This window comes from Diadema antillarum, unplaced genomic scaffold, assembly GCF_040938485.1.
Source record: "Diadema antillarum isolate AM-2024a unplaced genomic scaffold, OU_Dant_1.0 seq00000992_RagTag, whole genome shotgun sequence".
Lineage (NCBI taxonomy): Eukaryota > Metazoa > Echinodermata > Echinoidea > Diadematoida > Diadematidae > Diadema > Diadema antillarum.
The window spans coordinates 42,596-59,794 of NW_027271830.1; positions in this window are offsets into that span (position 1 = coordinate 42,596).

Consider the following 17,199-nt stretch of genomic DNA (forward strand, 5'->3'; position numbering starts at 1 on the left):
TCATTCTTTTGTAATTTTTCCCATGTCAGAATGAAAGGTGATGTCTTTCCTAGGCACTTCCTAAGTTTCTGACTTAGGAAGAAACTTAGGAAGAAACTTAGGAAGATTTTCAGAATAAAAAGAGGACTGCAAAAGTATTGTCATCAGACATTGTAATTTGTACTTTTCAAGTTTGTCTGGTTTTAGGTTTTTTTTTTGTGCATTATAATAATAATAGAAGACATTTATAGAGCGCCTTTTCCACTGGATGCAAAGCGCTGATGAAGCGCTTTGATACTATTATAGTATCAAACTTTAATTCTTTTGTAATTTTTCCCATGTCAGAATGAAAGGCAATAGACATGAAATGGTGATTCGGGAAGCTAAAATTGCCCATAACTTCGCCAATATTCAAAGGTTTGAGCTGATCTTACCGCCATTGTTTATCTCTTTGCGTGCTCTTTCCAGTGACCCCAAATTTATGGGGATGCTGTAAAAAAAATCAAGATCTCACCGAACTCCCTAATGATTGTTCCAATCCTTGTGGGATTCATTTAAGAGTAATTAGGCCTACATTATCTATTGACTTGTTGTGTGAAAATTATTTGCTTCAGAATGGTCTCATATTCAAGCAATATGCAGTTCAATGTTTCCAGGTTAGCATGCCTGTACAGTGACGGGACGATCATTAACGGGCCATTAACGATCGCCCCGCACTCAGTCTAGTTGAGGCTGTTTAAACCGATACCCCTGGCCTGGACCTGGCCCTGGGCCTGACCCCTCTGGCTCTGTTGCCACACAATACATGTAAATTTTAACTAGTATTAGGCCTACTTGGTAATCTAATGCTTTTCAAACATGTCCGTAGTTAGGGGTCTATTTAGTATTTATTAATTCAATATAATGTATTACAGTAGCATTGTTTTGCTGTTGCTATTGATTATTATACGGTTTTTATATTTTCATTTTTGATGAATTTATGTCAGTATTCAAATCCCCAGTGAAGAACAGAATGGTAAGGCAAGGGGGGGGGGGGGGGGAGGGGAGGTGGTGGATACTAACTATATAAACCGTACACGGAAAGATTAGGCCGGGCCTCAGCTTTCTTTTACTTAGTAGTAAGTAGCTCCCTCTAATTACAGTATCTAGTGACTGTCTACCACCAGTAATCTTTGCCTTCTTTTTTCCAGAATAGGATAAAATAAAGAAAGTATTTGCTGATGTCTGTGCTATAATAGTAGCAATACATTGTATGAGAAATATACCGCTCTGCAGAATGGTTTGAAATATGAATGCTCGTCAAAAGTGGGAAAATGCTGACTCAGTGTCTCTTAGTCATCACTCTAAGTTAAAGCTTTAGTGCCCTAAAAGAATTTTTGTCTTTTGTTTTCTCAAGCTCCCTGGGCAAATTTCAACAAAATTTCTTTCTATACCCACTATAACTTCCAATGATTGTTGCTCCTCATCTATATGTGACCCGCTACAGCAAAAGGATCCGAAAGTCAATGATTTTATGAGAGCATGGCTAATAGACTATGAAATCAGCGTTTTGAGAAAACCACCTTCAAAGTTTTCCTTCGGATGCAATCTTGATCAAGGGGAGGTAAGACAGTTTTCACCTCTTGACAATAGAAGGTATGCTCCTAGCAACCTCCGTGATGTTCATTCAAGCTTAGCGCCAGCAGTCTATGCACAACCAATCAGTAACCAGGGTACCATGCACTGACCAATAAGATCAATTCCTCATTGCTAGGGGCGGAGTCTATCTGCGGCGCTAAATCCAAATCTTCGGACATGTTCCTGTTCCGTTGAAAGTTGGGAAATCATGGCTCAGAAAAATGCTTACCAGTACCTTTCCTTTGATCATTTAGCTTCAAAATTTCAACAGATGATAGACGAAACATCAGACTAAAAAATTGTGTCAAAGACAGAAATTCGATGGTTTTGATCGATTTTGATGATCTGACTTCAAACTCGATTTTCTCGACTCAGCTGTCAGTGATTTTTGGATCCTTTTGTTGTGGCGGGTCACATGTTAAATCTTGCTGTAAGACCATTAAAAGGAATGACAGTGTACCATGAACATACCATTTAGAATTCTTAAAGGTGAAAGTAATGCCAATATGAATGCAGCAATATTACCAATACAGTGTAGTATGAAACATCAGCTTAGTTTGAAAATTGAACAATCCATTCAGAAGTTATAAACTGTCAAAGTTTTGGTGCAGTCATCACTGTGATGAGAAGACTTTTATGAATAACACTTGGTGATGTCATGTGTGGACAAAAATTCAACATTTTTTCATGTTTCTACCATATTGAATGAGCACTTGACTTGCCCTTTTCAGAATGCAGGGGAAATAATATTACCCTGTTAATACCCTAGTACTACCCATTTAATGTTAATATGTCAGGTAGCTAGGAAATGTGTACTTTTCATAAAAGAGGAAATTTTGTGGAATTCTTTGTATATTTGTGTATTGTTGTACCTGGTACATACATAAGATCACAAACTGTAGTAGATTTTCATTTTTGCACTGGTCTTTCCAAATCATAGATGCATCAGAAATACATTCTTGAGAAGGAAAAAGAGTTGCTTAAAGCCAGAGGTGATCAAAGGAAAAGGACACGGCAAAATGTCTTATCTCGCATGGAAGGTGAGTAGTACTGTGATGAAATCTTCCTCTTGATCTCGGCTTGTCAAATAATGTTTATAGCAATGGAATTGTATGTTTTATTTCACTAAGAGCTATTCCATATCAGTCACTCCTTTGATTTTTTTTTTTTTTTTTTTTGGTGAGGGGGGAGGGGCCTTGTTGATGTGGTTTAACTGAATTTGGACCACATGGTTATGACATGCGATTCCTGTTAAAATGTCTGATATAATTTTCTTGATATAAATCTTCATTGCAGATCCTCGGCAAGGTCCCCTTGATCTCCTCAAGCAATGTGTAGAGAAACACTGCAGAGTCAGGGTGTGTGTGCGCAGCTTCAAAGGCCTTCGCAGCGTGTGCATTGGCTATGTCATAGCCTACGACAAAATGTTCAACATGGTGAGTTCTTGCATAGTAAGTACAGTCAACCTTGCCTAAATAGAACATATTAGGACTGAAGAAATAGCTTTGACTCAGAGAAAATTCAACTTATGATGGATTCAAATCAATAGAATATAAAGAGAAGAGGACATGAAAAGATCTTTGACTTAGGCAATTATTTGACTTATGCAATGAATGTTGACTTAAGCAAGGTCGACTGTATGTAGTTAAACAGATTTGCCCTTATGCACATATATGTGAAGTGCACACTTCTGTCTCCCATTCTATCAGAGTAAGAGAATGATATTATGATTGAGTCATCATCAGTCACATTTGTCTGTTTTATCAGGCCCTGAAAGATGTGGATGAAATCTACAAGAGGCCCTCCACTGGCAAGCGATATCATCATGAGGAGAAACTGACATACAGCATGGTATGAGTACTAGATTGGTTACGAATGAAAATAATGAGTAAGATAATAATACGGTGCTTACATAGCACATATCCCTACTGTAGTGTGTGTTGTATGTGCTTTAAGGGAGAAGGTTGGACATGGAAAATGTAAATGTAGTGTATATACCACAGATGTTGCAGTTTGCAATAAGATCAAAACACATTCAAAATACTTTTTGTGTGTCTGTTGTTTGTGTCTGTGTCTGTCTTGTGTGTGGTTCACAGTAAAGTGTAAGCCATGTACAAACTCTCTTCTGATCCTCCCCCAGCTGGAAAACAAGTAATGAAACAATGACAGACAAAATAAGTGAATTTGGATCATATGTGTATTCAAACACGCTTCAGTGAGGTGAGGTAAAGAGGAATGAAAGCCATGTACACATCTGGATTGAGTAAATGCAGCAATACATGTACATGTATTAGTGAAACATATCAGTGAAGTTTGAGGAAAATCAGACATTTATGAAATATACACATTCTCGGGACTTGTTACTGACATATGTTTATTGTAACATTATTGCCCCTTCTTTCTGAAAGAGATTAGTGAAGTGCTCTTTCATTATGCTAGAAAAGTGAAATACAACCTGTATGTTGAATTTTCTTCACATTTTCTTTATATCTTTTCCCATACATAATATCACAAAGTGTTGTAGTCTTCTCATCAAGTGATGTCAGCACCAGAACTAATACATGTATTGCTGCATTCATAACTTTTTTTATGGATTGTCCAATTTTCCTCAGACTTTCACTTCTGTTTTCTACTACTTTAGCTGTATTCCCCAATTCACATATATCAGGATTTAATTCTCCTTTCAGTTTAATAAGGTTGATGTATTTTAGTTTGTAAGCTGACGTTAATGATTCTAGGTACAATGATGACAAAATTATGGGTTGCTTTTTGTTCACTGTGTAGTTTAGTCATGTATATACATATTAACAAAAACAACATCTTATGTAGTACATTTTCTCTTTCATCCAGTGTTTTCTTTGTGTTAACATACTATGTTGTATATGATTTTCTCTTCAACTACATATGCATTTAAAAAAAGACATGTATTGTCAGTTTTGTGAAAAATAGGAATTTCATCGCCCGTTATATCTAGAAAGTGATCTTTATCATGATTTACACTTATCAAGGCAGTATTGTTCTAAAATCTGCAGATTATGGCCAACCTGAATCCACCCAAAAAGGAACCTGGTCTGTGCAAGGAGACGTATACCAAAGACAAGCCGAAGGCAGAGAAGAAACCCTGTCAGTTGTGTCGCATCATGCGGGAAACCATCATGGAGGAGAGGTTGCGGGAGGCCAAGAGTAGGCCGGGAGGCGATGGGAGAAGAGACTCAGTGGATGAAAGTCAGGAGGACTCAACATCAGACAGTGTGGATGATGACAGCAGTGACGATGTCCAGATTTCAATAGTGGACCAGCAAACACTCTTGAGGGACACACCTTCTGAAGCTGGTCCAACCAGTCATCATCAAACAGTTGTCAGCAAAACTGATGAAATATCCAGAAAGCCAGTGGCTACAGCAGCCCATGGTAAGGATGGTAGAACTGACAGCGTACAAACTGGTTTGTCTAGTGAAGACTCATCTTCAGCTGGAGCTGGCAGTCAAGACTCTGAGATTAAGGGTGACAGCAGTGTACTGCAGACATGTGACACTGACAGTGATTTAATGAAGAACAAATTAGATGCTGCAACTAATGAAACAACTGCAACAAATTCATCTATCTTGGCAAAGTCATCACAGATATCTTCCATCAACTCCTCGGCAACAAACCTCACGCCTTTAGGTACAGCCAAACCAAAAGAAGGTAGCACTGCAGATATTTCTGCTGTATGTGCCACAACAGATTTCATTCAATCAGCCCCTGGAGTCGAGGTACATGTACCTGATACAATTGCAGATGGGATAAAGATGCTGAGAAAGTCTGGTACACTGCCTTCAGCAATTACCACCACACACACCTCTTCAACATGTACCTTGAGCACTTCCTCAGCAACTGTGTCCAGTATGTCTTCCAGCACGCATACTCCACAGAGTTCAGGTTCCTTGTCATCTCAGTTCTCTTCAGCTTTAACACTGGGTGCACAAGACAGTCGGGACTGCGCTGTGCAAAGGTGCAAGTCCAAAGGCAAGAGATCCCGAAAGGGGAAGGGCTCTCGGAAAGGTGTGCATCTCGATCTCGAGAGTGGAAAGAGGTTGATACAACCGGAGGAGTTCAAGCGTCGCCATGTCAACCAACTCTTTGTGCGCGGAGACAATGTGGTTTTGATATCTGTGGACTCGAACATGATCACACGGGAAGTGAAAAGCCTTGACCCCCACAAACCACCATGATGATCCCTTTTTGTATGAAAACATCTACTGACTTCATTTAAATTGAAAAGTGTGCAAGAAAATTATATTCCATCCCAATGGAATCCAATTTGCTTTGCTCATATGCATTTATATGAGTAATTTATATATATTTCTGGTCAGTTTCCCTTTGTGTGCATTTTAAAAAAAAATTTGAATTGTGTGGTAGGAAAAGGATATGCCACAATCAGTATTCATTTCATTGATATCATTCTTAGTTCTGTAAAGCATGACCTGACAATCATGATAAATTTCCTGGTAAAGTAAAAATAAATTAGTATTTTGTCAGAGAATGGCATACTTTGCATTGCATGATAAAAATGTTTCTTAGTTACTGTTTTCTAGGAATGCAGTTATATATGCATTTTGTGAAGTAAATAAAAAACTTCTGAAGAGCCATAAGGTGTTCATTTACCTCAAGAAAAGAAAAGAAATGTTGAGTTTTGTGCACATATACATTTGTACAATGTATTAAAAATTTTGAACTTCATCCATGCAAGACTCTTTGATTATGGTCCTCCTTCTCAGGGAGATATTTACTGAAATGAATACTTTGCAAGCTTCTAATGGATCAAGAAAAAGTGTAAATCATTGTTGGGCATTTAAATATTCATGCATACAGTATATCATGCACAAGGAAGTATTTTGAAGGAGAACAAGTAGTTTTTCATGCGACTGATACATTAACGTTTCAAAATAAGTGCAATTATTTCTTTGTCGATATGATTCGCTTTTGTTAATACAATGTATTTATTATTGCTTTTCATCAAACATTAACTGTATAAGTGTGTGATAACATTTTGCATAGATTGATTTCAAGCACACACATGAAAGAGAGAATAATGTACCATTTCTGAGTGACATGAGAATAGCTTGAAAAAGATTGTGAGTTTATCCCCCCAGGACTGGTCTTCGGGGCAGAAAGTGACACAATCAGAAATGCCGGCTGTCACTTTTTTGTAGTATTTGTACTGTATTTTGCCCAAAATGCTGCAGTTCCATAGAACATACTGATTTTCCCTAATTGTATGACTGCACATGTCTCGTGCAGGAAAGGGGGTAGGCCTACTGTGTTTCCACTGAGAATATGCCCTCGGAATACTGCAGTGCTGTCTACAAGGTTGGTATCCCTGCATAATGGTAGCGGTATGTCATGATATTTCAGCACAAGTCACATCCTCCCCCCCCCCCCCCTCTTTAATGGCATCAAAGTTGTCCTCCGTTCCCTATAAAGTCTCATAGGAAAGCATCTTTCAACATGATCTGTGACCTTGTACAACGTAGACCAAAGAAGTGCCTTTGTACGTATGTATGAGTGTATTATTTGCTATACACAAACAGGTTGGAGGATGCCAGCCTTATTTGAAGATACAGTGTACATGTATTTCGTGATAGATTTATTGCAGTTCACTTTTTTAGTTTTAATGCGAAAGCATAAGGCTCTTATCAGAATCAAGTCGTGATTCTATAAATGAGTTTGTCTATTTGTTGTTTATTACTTAATGGGGGCACTGTGATACATTGGAAATTAAAGACTCTTGACATTGAAACAGAAGTCCTGAGTTTGAATCCTGCCAATTCCTCATCATTGGACGAGGTGTTTTTACTCATGTCCCTCTCAACCCAGGTGTGAAATGGGTACCTTGCAATGCTGGGTAATGATAATAGCAGGGACCCCTGGAAGAGCAGTGTATACACTGAAGAGCCAACCCAGAGTAAATATTACAAGACCATATCATTATTACATGAACAGGATATAATTAATGGCTAGATCCCACTGAATTGTATTTTTGGTTCATACCCAAATGTGCCTTGCAAAGTAATAAAATGTGGTACCACATGAAAACAACTTTTACTTGAACCACAGAACACAATCATGGATTATGGTCATTATTACAATTGTATCATCTCGGGCATGTCCGTATCAAAAAATTAATCAAATTCATTTGTGATGATCATATTGAAAGGAACAAGGAACTCAAAGTTCATCAGTAGAGCAATGTTGGTTCAAAACTAAATAAAGAAGTACATAAAATATTTCCAGGATTTCTTTGTGTGTGTGTGTGTGTGCATGCTCTGGAAGTGCCATGATAGTTCTCTTTGGTCAGTGTGTGTGTTTTCACAAAATATTCTAGAACAAGGAATCAATATTGATGTGGTAGTTGTCAAGAAGTTAAGCCGTGTAGGTTTGTGCAGGGTGAAATCTGATAAATACATGCATGTTCCCTCTATGAAATTGTACATAAGTACTTTAAAGTGAGAAATGTAAACAAAGTTTAATAGTCAATTTCATCTATGTTTCATGAGATTAACAGTGGAAACATTAAGTCAGTGGAAAGGAAATAGACCTACTGGAAGAGTAACTTCATGGAAAATAAGGGAATTTTGTGAATATTCTCCACACTGCCAACAAGTAGGTATTCTGTGTTCACATGCAGAAGTTAGTTCTCAAGCTGAGCGTCACTGTACACAGTAGATGTGAATACTGTACATGTACATGTATATTGCTTAATTTAAATTGAATCCACTGGAAGATTCTTGCGAGACTGACTGTTAACCTCATACATGTTTACATTGTGATGGGGGTTTTGGTAATGACAGTACATGTACACTAGCAATTTCAGCATAAAACACACACACACACACATGCACCAACATAAACATACCCAATAAATTGTGCATTTAATGAATTCACAGGGCTTGCTGTAAAGGACAACCAAAGTTTGTCATTTGTGATGGTTTCTTCACTTGAAAGCTGAATGCTCTTTATTTCTCATAAATTGAAAAAACCTCAGATTGACAAGACATGAACTTAATGCGTGTAGTTTCTGTCGCAGCATTACACATGAACACAATGTATCTTAGAATCTTTGCACCTGTATGCCCAAAAAGAAAGGTTCAAATAAGTTGAGTGGACAAGAATTGCATGATTTAATTGCGACCATCAAAGGTCATATGTGTCTTTTGGATCCCACGTAGCCTATTGTCTTTACTGCTTGTATTATGAGACAGAATTTTAAGTTTACCATACACTGTACATGGACACCTGGATACAATAAAGCTGGTTGTAATTAACCCACACTACAATGACACTTCTACATTGAATTTGCACAGTATTACGAATACACTGTACTTTATTTCCTTTCCCTGTATCTATACTGCAAGTAACAAAATTACTGCCTATAAAAACTGCATCATTGCATAGTGATAAAGAGTACTCTGTCATACACCAAGATACTGTAACCCAAACATTAAAAAAATGTGATCTAAATGGTGCACAAAACATTACACCTGGAGCACTGGACATAAGTGTTCCAAAGCCTATTTCACCAAAATGTGACATGTACTGAATTGAGATGAATGTCATGCTGGTCCTTATATAAAGGTCACTGCTACCATTAAGCATGGTGACTGTGGGCTTTAAAATACAGACAGTTGACAAGCAGATAAAACCCTATACACTACCAACACCTGTAATAGTGGTCTCTTGCCCAATGCCATTCCATCACATTATGCTTAAATGCCCTACACAGGGGCGGTTCCAGGAATTCCGTAAAGGGTAGGGGCCTTTACAAAATTAAAGGGGAATGCACGCCCTCCCCCAATTTTTCTCTTCTTTTTTTTTAAAACAAAAAATATAAAGGGGGCGTGCACCTGGTGCACCCCCCTCTGGATCCGCCACTGCTACAACATACCACACTGTCTCACCAGTGACTGTAAAACACCTAATCACATAACATCACAACTGAAAGGTATATGTGGCACATACATGTACAACGTGAAAAATTAAGACTGATTACAAGAATATTCCTGTTTTGATTCCTATGCAAATCACATACACATGATATTTGTTAGTATGTCACTTGAGATGTGCTCCTAGCGTCATAAAGTCTCAAAGATCACTACAACAGAATTCTTCATTTTGTGTAATTCAGTTGGAATGTTCAAATCTTTCACTTCAGCATCTATTCTGTCTTCCCCCAACAGTTAACCTTTGACATTGACATTGGTAAGATTTTATGATATATGCTGTCAATAATTTGCATTGCAGAATTCTCTTAGCAGAAGGTATTATAATTATTTGTCTTTACTGCTACATTTACAGTTTCTTTTGGATCTCCTTCCAAGTTTTTATCTGTGGAAAAGCAAGAACTTTTTGTGAGTTGAAGCTTTAGAGACAGAAAAAAAAAATTATTTTGTGTAATAAATGCTATGACTGACTTTGTGTTCATGACATTTTGCAATACATGCAATCTTGCAATATCTTTGCTATGAGCAAATCAGATTTAAATCTACCATTTTGTACATGCATCTCAAAATAATGATAAAGGCAAGCAAATGAACAGTTTGCATAAAATAAAATCTGGCTATAGTAAATAAAAATGAAAAGGCAAATTGTAAAGACAAATGTGAACATGAACAAACACTACATTCATCACACATTGCAAATATATCATCCTTATTGGCAAGGTTTCCATTAAATATAGAACAATCAATGTTAACAAACACTTGTTTACAACAACATACACTGTTGTACATGATAACAAGACACCAAATGACTTCATACCACACTATGGAAGCATTAGGCAAAATATTACAAATTGTACCACACACAAGTTGATAGCTACAAATAACTCCATGACAATCAACACCTATAAAATACATCTGCATCATCTTCAACTAGACATGTGAAATTCTCTGTATTGAGTCAAGTGGCAAGTCATAAGTTGCTGCTGCAAAAGTCAGCTTCACTTTTGTATTGAACAAAGCAAATGCAGATCATAATATATGTTCATTCTTTGAGTTGGACATAAAGTCACCTGTGTTGTACGCCTAAAGCCTGCCGCACACTATACAACTCACGACTATACGACTGACAGACTTTGGATCTGAAATAAACAAGCGTGTTTATTCTGAGGATATTGTGATTTATTTCGGATCCAAAGTCTGTCAGTCGTAAGGTCCTGAGTTGTATAGTGTGCGGCGGGCTTTAGTCGACCTCGCACAAGTAAAATAATTAGCTAAGTTGAAGAAAAATTTTACCCGGATGGATACAAACATGTGTTAAGTCTATTGTGTAGGTTCAAATTCACATAACCTGGTACCATACATGGTATCAAAGGATTATCTCCTGTCCCTTTGGGATTTGACTTGGGTGAAGGAGGCTTTATTCCTCAGACTGTATGCAGGGAGGTGAGACACCTCCCTGCTGTATGCCAACTTCCAATAGCAGCAATGATAATATCAAATACAGCAAGACTTGAATGTTTCATGCCTGTACCTGGAGTAAGGGTCTTTCCATTTGTGAATTGCAAGATAACTTTTAGCATCACAGTACAATCTTCTGTACACAAAATGACATGAAACTAACCTGTTCAAATGACTGCCAAGCTGGCAGATCCAATTGGGTTATCACAAAGTAAAGCATCCCATTTTGAAAGTCTGTCCTAAGACTTTACAAGCCAAGTTGAACTTTACTACTCCAGATCAGAGTCCAAAAGCATCCTCGTTTTGTGAGAGGTGTTGTGATTGAATTACTGTTGCTGTTTCTTTGGTCTAAATGATGTGCATAAAACACAAAGTTTGGAATTTTCAAACTTACATGGTAATTTTGATCACTTAAGATAACTCTTCATGAGTGTACAAGCACCAGAAATTTGTAATTACATCCACTTTTGATAAATACTTTCAATACCTGGGAATTATTACACGACTACGATCAATAGGGGGAAACAAGTGAATAAATAGACATTTTACAACAAAAAAAAATCATCAATAGCTACTGCATGAAACACTATGAACATTACACACTTTTAAGAGATATTTGCGTAAGTATTTGGCTCTCAAAGATGGAACAATCTAGTACTATTCTAAACTTGAAGTTATTTCAATACAAACATATATTATTCATATACACACAAAAATCACATGTTCTCCTGGATTGCTGGAAAACAGAAAAAAAAAGACATGAATTGAGAGTCATGTTATAAATCACTATAAGGGCAATTCCACGGTAACTGACGTTACACGTAAGGATTTTCATGAAATTATTTACCTTGTAGTTTTGTGAATGAAAGCACCTTGGGCTTGCAATTAGCATTGATGAATGAGTTCATGAGAAGGAAGAAATTGGTGGAAAGTTTTTCTCTCAAACTGCATTTCTTATCACATAGCAAGTGAAAATGTGTCAGTAACTGACGTTACGGAAAAAGGACATGGGAAATTATGGTGTAGATGTAAATGGAAATATCTCATGTCCCTGACTTTTAGCCTTTATGTGTTTAATATGGCAATACACCTAGGTTCTTAGGAACAGGTGTGCAAAATAATGTGCACTTTAGTTGTCTCCTTTTACCACCATGCCAATTTCAGTGAAGGCATGACGGTAACTGACGTTACGTAACTGACGTTACGCTTACATTTGCCATAGGGTTTACACATGCAAAATCATGATTGGGAATAGCTATGTGATATTTCATAATTCTGACCATTCAGAATGATTTGGGTGATATGGAGTCATACCTTGGTTCATCAGTCATAAATACACAATGAAATGAAACAGTAGTCCATTTTCTTTGTGTTCTATGAAAACTTAAAGGTAAACATGTCAGTAACTGACGTTACGTAACTGACGTTACACATACTTTGCCGTGGGGTTTACAGAGAACTAATTTATTTAACATGTTATTATACTGCTGCAATGTACCAGTGACAATCCCATTCAACTACAGCAACAAATTAAAACAAAATCTAAAGACACAAATGATATTGGGTGGGCCCTTGGGGGGAACCCCCCCCCCCCCCCCATGCCATAGCACAGTTGGGCAAAAATATTGTAAATGCACAAGAGGATATTTCTTGACATTTGTCTGAAGATTTGATTTTTATTCAACATTTACGATTACACAGAGCCATTAATAGATTAAGCAGTTCCAAGTATAAATATATTGACATGACTAAGGGCTTTTTTGTTTGTTTGTTTGTTTGTTTTTTAATGAACAGGAAAGTTTTTATCTACATAGAGTGCTCCACCCATAATACCTTGTAGTACTACACAAAACATGGATATTTTTGTGCTTCAAAAAAATATCAAAATATCTTCCAGGTCATGGGGAAAAAAACATGTATCAACTCATAAATATGCATAAATATGTATGAAATCTATTGTGATATATTTCTCCTTCTTTTCTTTATTTTACTCCTGATGATCTCCATCATCAATTGATTTAAATGAAAAGTGTCACACTTTTAATATTTCTCTGTGAAGAAGAAAAATAAATGCTTTTTTGGTCAAAAGAGCATTATTGTTTTATTCCTAGCTTGAAGAAATTTAACTGTTTTTCTTTTCCTTTTCACTGATATATCACGGCTTGCAAATACATTCGAGATACCAAGAAATCGGACTTTGCAATGAAAGAATACTAAAATCAATATAAAAAACTCTTTCTGTTCATAATTATCATGTGTTGTATTACAAAATGTCCCTGCATGAATAGAATAAAGTAATCAACAAATACACACTGTATGAACAATTAAAAAAAAAAACCTATAGAATCCTCTCTCACTTTGAGCAACATCAGTGTTAAGTTTCAAACAATAATGAGTACATGCCTTACGTACCATATAATACAAGATGAGCCATGTTAACTACACCACACATTTAAAGTGCAAGAGAAGAAATATCTGTTTGTGCATTTGCCTTGAGGTAGAAACTTGACTAAGCTTCTTGAAAAAAAAGAAAGAAAAATGCCAGCGAAAGCAAACATTGGTGAAGATTGTTAAACTGTTGGTATACAGCTGTGCAGAAGTTTTTTTTTTTTTTTTTTTTAAGAAAATGTGGTTAACATGCAATAATGTCACTGATTAGGCCTACAAACTTTGGTAGCTTTATCATCCCGTAGGACTGGGAATGTACTAATTTGAGTGCATATACTGCATTTGGCAAACTAAACTTCCAGATGATTTAACCTTAAACTTGTGCTGAATCAAAAATCGAAAGCTCAAGCCCCCCCCCCCCCCCAAAAAAAAAGATAATCATGGTAAATGAATTTAGAAATGAAAAAAAAAATATATATAAAAAAAATACCTGGTATCCATGGACATACCATGGTAATGACATCACTTCCTATGAAAGGGATTGCTGCTCTTTGTTGTAAGTTGACTTCCCAGATGTATTGAAATGGCCAAAAGTCAAAAAATTTGCCTCAGTTATAATTACTGTCATGGTAACTGACGTTACATACTCGTGTATGACGTTTCGGTAACTGACGTTACACATTTTGTAGTGTTCATTTTGACTCTCCAGTATGCCAAGTATCCTTATTTCTGGTATTGAAATAAAGGCATATGGGCATACATTAGAAATCCCAAGTTACATCATACAGCTCACTTCCTTTGATGAATAAACTTAAAAATTCCTTGTTTTTGGTAACTGACGTTACATCCATCATTATCAAAGTAATTAACAGTTTTTATCAAATTCTTTAAAGCTACCAGCTTTTTTTTCTATCGTGTGGTAAAAGACTTCTCTGGTAACTGCATACATATGAAAGATTGTTGTTTAGAGTACTAATAAAGTGGATATACAGAGAGTAAGTTATGCGACAATACACTCTTTTCACCATTGAGTTATAGGCATATTTTGGCAGCCATTTTGAAAATCAAAATGGCCGCTTTTATTGAAAAACATAATGATTCTTAAAACTTCAACTCAAGTACTGTCTGAAAATGTATGGTGTTTGAAACAAATATCATTTTGAATTTTTGGCACCTGTGTCCTAGTTACCGTGGAATTGCCCATAAACTTCAATGTCATTAGACACAAACACATGGGTGAAAATTGAAGGCAACACTCCTACCATGTATCAGAAGAAAAAAACAAACAAACTAAAGGAGCAAAAAATGGAATAAAAAAGAAGACAGCTCTATGGTGGACAATGATCAAGTCAGTAAGAGAGACTGAAGAAAAAGGAGACTGGCAGGCTGTAAGGTTTGTAAGAAGTCAAAGTTTGCAAATAAAGGGGAATACTTGTTTTGGTAAAAGGGGCTTTGCTGCCTTACTACAATAACTAAAAGCCAAAAAAATCAACCTTGAAATTTTGATATTTTCCTTTACAGTAAAAGTCATTCAACTTTAGGTTGGCATTATTATTTTGAACACTTCAAAATTTATTATCTGATAGGTTTCTTTTTTCAAACTCACAAAAATCTCTTTAAAATTGATGGTTTTATGGACGTACATCTGTTAGCCCAGTCATATTAAATTTTATGTATGCTGCAACCCCTTCTATTCAGCAGAACATGATTCATGATGGAGGGGAGAAAGCTAAATATTAAATGTGAGAAAATACATCTCAAGCGGGAGACACACAGCTAGAGTTGAAGAAATTCAAACTCACATGGGAGAGTGGGAGATTTTGAAAATATGGCCTCAAAGGGGGGAGATCTCTTACCAAAAACTGGAGAGTTGGGGTGTCTGGTACTTCTGAATGTAATCTTGCTTGATTAGCAGGCGATGGTGCTTGTGATGTAATTAATGTATGAACTGTGATCTGTTATTGGCAGTTGCGAACCATCAACTTTTTTAGGTGCACATGCTCAAGGTCAAAGGTCAAGGTCATATGCTCAAAATTTCACTATTTCCACCATATCTATGCTATGATTGAAGGTATTTTATTGGAACTTAATGTATACATGTACTACCAAATAAAGATTCTCTGGTTAGAGTTTTGGGTAATGAGGTCAAAGTTCAAGGGTCAAAGGTCAATTGAATAAGTTAAAATTTCACTTTTTTCTCCATATCTCGGAAATAATTCAAGGTATCTTCATGGAACTTGTATTACCTAATAGAGATTCTCTGGGAAGTTTTTTTTTTTTGCCAAAAAGGTCAAAGATCAAATGAAAGTGCTGAATTTCACTTTCTCCTCCACATCTCGGAAGTGGCTTAATTAATACCTGTACCCAGTAATCGAGTAGATATATGATGTCTGTCTAGCAATCAGGTCGTTGATTCGAGTCACACCGCAGTATGTATACCCATGATTTTTATCTTGGCTACAACTAAAACCTGAATAAGGACAATAATAAGGACAATAACTTTTACAAAAACATGCAAAATTCAGCTCAGATAGCAGCAGGGAGCATGTACAACCCCAGAGCTTCAAGAACCCTGGACCCCCGGGCCACAAGGATGAGCCGTATGCGCTCATGATGTGCGCCCTGTGCACATACAATTTCCTTCACACTTAACACATTCAGAGCTTTCGATATGCTCAAATTGCTCGCTGTTTATTATGTGCTGTTTATCCGTATTATTATTTGTCATTGAGACCTTGACATACAAGTTAGTTTTTGTATCATTATATATATTTTTTTATGGGGGGGGGGGGGGAGGGGGGCAAGTGAAATTATTGTTCAAACAAGTGTTTTGCAACAATTTGAAAATCTGTTTGCCTGACAGGAAAGTGGTGAAAAAAAAGGTATATAGCACCCTGCATGTATTACAACCCTATCTGGAAAAGTGACATTAGTTAGAATCACTGTATGTGGTCACAGAGCATAAAATACCAATTATGTGGTCATACATTTGACAAAATAATGTAGAGCATGCATTGAATTACCCCCCCCCCCCCCCCTTCCAAAGCAGTGACCCATCATCTCATGTGTTCCAGTGAGATACTATGGACCAGGAACACTTGGTTGAAACCTAATATAGAGGAATTGGTGATTTGTTTTGTTTTTCTTGCTTTTTTTTGGGGGGGGGGGGGGGGAGTTGTACCATTGACTGTAATATTACAGAGATGCTTACAGATATTGAAGCCATTATCTACCATTTGCAGATGACACCAAACCCCACATAGTGCTTGAAAATAGTTGTAAAATGTGAGTCAGGATAGAAAGATCTGATGTACAAATGAAAATCAGTGTTATCATCATCAGGTATTGTTAAATCTACGAAATGTGAACGATAGTTATATAATAAAATTGTTTATAGAATAAATTATCTACAGTTCTGGTTTAGTGAGAAAAATTACGATATTCCCCTCATATTTCAGGTTTCATTGCAAATTTTGTATATGGAAGGATGTGTTGTGATACAACTGACCTGTATATAATATGCATCAAATGTGTTAATTCGAACATTCCCTAAATCATTGCTCCTAGTTTGATTTAGTAAACAATATATTCAATGGCTCTGTGTAAAACTGTTCATGATTGCTACGTTGTATTTTGTACTTGCGACTAGCATCTATTCCTGGCAGCTGGAATGCATGCTGCAGCAACAAGCAAAATCATGCTTCAGGTTCCTGCAAGTGGGCGCTCACTGGAAGCCAACAATGAAACACCAGATTGCAAGAGCTCAATTTGGATC